Source organism: Gekko japonicus, unplaced genomic scaffold (assembly GCF_001447785.1).
Source record: "Gekko japonicus isolate JY-2015 unplaced genomic scaffold, Gekko_japonicus_V1.1 scaffold2361, whole genome shotgun sequence".
Lineage (NCBI taxonomy): Eukaryota > Metazoa > Chordata > Lepidosauria > Squamata > Gekkonidae > Gekko > Gekko japonicus.
In genome coordinates this window covers 185,467-189,711 of record NW_015167122.1, presented here as the reverse complement: position 1 = coordinate 189,711, position 4,245 = coordinate 185,467, and the positions used below count along the sequence as shown (strand labels likewise).

Below are 4,245 nucleotides of genomic sequence, written 5' to 3'. Positions count from 1 at the left end.
TAAAGACTCCCCCCCCCCACCCACCCAACTTACTACACCCGTGTGAAATAGACCTTCCAAAGAGCTGGACAACATGGGAAGGTGCGACCGCAAGAAGGATGCGCGCGGGCGGGGCATGAAGGTGTTAGGACTTGGCCACAACAGGAACACAAGCATCGCCACAGTGCAACCCAGAGCCGACCTCCGATGCTTAGTAAACCGGCGGCGGCCTATGCGTCCATCTCTAATCCCTTGCAGTTCAGTATCGGCGGGCCTCCCTGGGGGCGGAAGTCCCACGGCCCGCGCGTGAAGAGGCCACTACTCACCTCCCGCCCGAGGCGGCGCCGAGGCTTCGTCTCCCCTGCGCACTCAGCGTCTCCCAGCCGGGGGGGGTTTCTGTCGCATCAATAAAACTGGGCCAGTAATGCCCGGCCTAGAGACCGCCGTCGCTGCCACGCTCGCTTCTCGCCCGCTCTTTATTTGCTGGTTCGTTGCGCTACAAAATGGCGGCGAAGAAGGAAATGAGGAGCCGCCTCGCCCCTTCCTTGCCTCCCGCCTCCTCCAAGCGAGAAGGCAACAGTCGCGCGCAGCCAACCGCTGCCGCTCGCTCAACCAGACTCCCCCCCCCCTCCCTACGCTCTAACCCCACCCTCGGCCGAGCGCGCGCTTCCTTCTTCCCTCCACACACTTACCGGCCCAGCCAGCGAGTAACTGCCTCTGCAGTGACAGCAAAAGTGCTTGCTCGGTGCCGGGACTACTTTCTAGGACGACTTTTCAACACCCCTCCCCGTGTATTCCGCCCGTGGGTGAAGTGTTTTCCCCCCGCCGTGAAAAAAACCCGTAATTTACACGCGGAGAAAAAAAAGGGGCAACAAAAATTTCAGCATGACAGCTGCATGGGAATGAAGGCAGGGATCTAAAATTCCCGAGATACCCAAATCCCGCGTCTGCCGAGGTACGCAGCCGCGAAGTATTATGGGAAGGAGGGAATGGCGCAAGGATTTGGGATCTTATTTTCTAACCACCTGCAGGAGTGAGGCAAAACTGAGCGGAAGGAGACTAGATAGGATAGGATATTGAGGAGATCGAAAGACTAAAGCTTGTTGTGTTCGAGCGGCTGCTCTGAATTCTCTATTGGTTTAACGTACAGGAGTTAATTAAATTGCTGTATCTGTTTTTATCCCAGGTTTCATTTTCGCACCCAATGATTACAATCAATGGATGTGGACAAGTACAACTGCATAACGTGGACATGTGTTAAGTAGCAGGTGGATTGTATTAGGCGTCCAATCCTAATCATATGTATTCTAAAGTAGATAATATAAAAATCAGTGCGGTTCTAAAGTAGATAATATAAAAATCAGTGTGGTTTGCTTATAAATAAATATTCCTGGGACTGCAAGCAGGCTAGGTAGCCTTAAGTAAATTAAATTTGTCTGCCCAGTCTAGTGAGTTTTACAGGATTGAAGAGTGAAGGAAAAATTGTGAAATATTATCTTCCCAAAAGGCAATTAAAAAACAACCTTAGAACAATTATTACGAGTTGTTGTTGTTCAGTCGCACAGTCGAGTCCGACTCTTCGCGACCCCATGGACCAGCTCCCGCCAGGCCCTCCTGTCTTCCGCTGTCCTCTGAAGTTGGCTTAGTATTCTTAGATGCGGAGAAAGCGTTTGGGTAAACTGGTCCTTTTTGAAGCATAAATTAGAAACATGGGAATGTGGAGAAAATTTTGCAAACAGGTTGTCGGCTATATATAAAGAACAGTGGGCGAAAATAATCATAAACGGTGAACTATCGCAAAATATTTCAATACAGAAAGGAACCAGACAGGACTGTCCCTCTCACCCCTACTCTTCATCTTTGGGTTAGAATCCCTAAACAACATGATTAGAGAAAATACAAGTATTAGAGGACTTAAAATAAAAGAGGAACAATATAAACTCCAAGCTTTTGCCGATGACCTGGTATTCATCGTGGAAGAGCCTATATCATCAATAACACATCTAATGAACCAAATTCACAAATATGGTAGTTTAGCGGGTCTAAAAATAAATCTGAAGAAAACCAAAATTATTTTTAAAAATTGCTCTAAGGAAGAAATAAACAAACTTCAAATAGATACCAAGATGGAGGTAACAAACAAAGTGAAATATCTAGGCATTAATCTGACAAATAACAACTCCCAACTATACGAAAATAACTAAACCTTTAATAGAAGAAATTAAGAAAGACTTGAAGAGATGGCAGGACCTTCACATCTCAATGATGGGTAGAACTGCCACTATAAAATGAACATCCTACCAAGATTCTTGTTCCTAGCGCAAACAATCCCGATATTAAAAACTTTAAAATATGTGAAGAGATAGAAAAAATTACAAGGAGATTCATATGGCAAGCAAAGAGAGCTCGCATTAGGTTAAAATTGCTACACGACAAAAAAGAAAGAGGAGGCCTGGGAATACCAAACTGGAAATTATATTATAGGGCAGCAGCAATGGGATGGATTTGGGACTGGATACTTTTAGAGGACAAAAGAACTCTAAAACTGGAGGGCTACGATCTACACATGGGCTGGCATGCCTATGTGTGGTACGATGATGAGAAAAGGCAAAAACACTTTCATAAACACATTCTGAGAGACTCATTGATAAGAATATGGAGAATGGTAAAATAAAAAATTTATGATAAAATACCAAGATGGGTATGTCCGTTGGAAGCCTTTATAATGCCAAATCTAATGACGGAAGAAAAAACTGTCAGTTATGAAACATTACTCACAAAGGAAAATGAATTGAAAGATTTTGGATCCTTGCAAGCATTGAATATTAACCTTTCAAGTTGGGAGAAAATCCAATTAAAATCGAGATTTGCCAAAGATGAAACAAGAGGTTTTGCAAAAACAAACACAAATCTAGATAAAATTTGGTTGTCCTCAGCAGACAAAATGATACAAAAAATATACAATTATTTACTAGATGACGATATGCAAATAGAAAAAATAAAACCATGCATGAAGATATGGGCAAATGATATAGGAAATAATATAGGTCCAGAGAAGTGGGCAAAAATGTGGAACTCAACAAAACTACTAAGAGCCACATCATACAAAGAAAATATCTTCAAAATGTTCCACAGGTGGCATTGGACGCCGGACAAAACATTAAAATGCTACAAGAACGTGTCAGGGAACTGTTGGAGATGTGAAAGAAATGTTGGTTCCTACTATCACATCTGGTGGAGATGCGAAAAAGTAGCAAAATTTTGGGGAAAAATAAAACAACTCATTCTAGAAATAGCAGAAATAGAATTACCACTGAACCCAGAAGTATACTTACTAAACATGTTGCCTGATAGTATAAACCATAACGACGCACGTTTGATACTCTATATTCTTACAAGCGCTAGAATAGCTATAGCAAAATGTTGGAAATCTGATAAATTACCAGATAGAGAAGAATTAATTATAAAAATCATGGACATAAAAGAAATGGACAAAATAAATACGTTACTGGCGGGAAAATTTGACAGTGTGTTTAAGAAAAGATGGCAGAAACTAGACAGGTGGTTAGAAATATATGGATTAGATGCTCCAAAAATATTGTAAAATTAACATGTCTATTTTGCATACGATGTAAAAAATTAAAATTAAAATAAAATACTTTAAAAAAATATTATGTATCAATTAAACCTGCCAGTCTGGTCCAGGATTGCTTAAAAACACACTTTCGTGTAATGGTGACTCAACATTAACAATTTGAGATATGCAGATGACACCACATTACTGGCAGAAAATAGTGAAGACTTGAAATGACTACTCATGTAGGTTAAAGCAAAAAGTGTCAGAGCAGGATTACAGCTGAACATCAAGACTATAAAAATAATTACTGGGTGTGAGGTTCTTGCTATTTGGGGAAACGGTTTTACCTTTAAACATTCTCTGGGTATATAAACTTGGTAATATTCTGCTGCCACTAGGAATTAAAAATTCCAGAACTCTCTCTTTTGGTAGAATGACCTAGGGTCTGGGCACTTAGAGGACTATGTGGCCTGAGGAAGTACTGTACTGTACTGATTTCTGGGATAACTTTAAACAAAAAATTGATTAATAAAGAATAGGTTTCTGGTTATTTTGAACAGTTGCTGAAGAAAGGAACTTGTAAATATAACTGGTAAAGCTTGGTGCTACAAACAGTCTCTCAAACTCCAAGCTCCACTCTGACAGGCTTATACACTCAGTATAATCTCTCAGATATATATATATATATA

At 41.1% G+C, this 4,245-nt stretch overlaps 1 protein-coding gene across 3 annotated transcripts in view; it reads right to left on the bottom strand.

The window, feature by feature from the left end:
* WTAP (Wilms tumor 1 associated protein) overlaps positions 1-916 on the bottom strand; it is a 22,917-nt gene extending 22,001 nt beyond the window's left edge. The window contains exons 1-2 of one of the 3 annotated variants that reach the window (XM_015412994.1): positions 672-916; positions 306-475 (exon numbers count right to left, since the gene is read on the bottom strand). The gene's annotated coding sequence lies outside the window, so the exon portion shown is untranslated. Of the gene's footprint in view, positions 1-305; positions 574-671 lie in introns of those variants that run through there. The other 2 variants (XM_015412993.1, XM_015412995.1) reach the window with 2 other exon arrangements.
* Between the last annotated feature and the right edge of the window lie 3,329 nt (positions 917-4,245).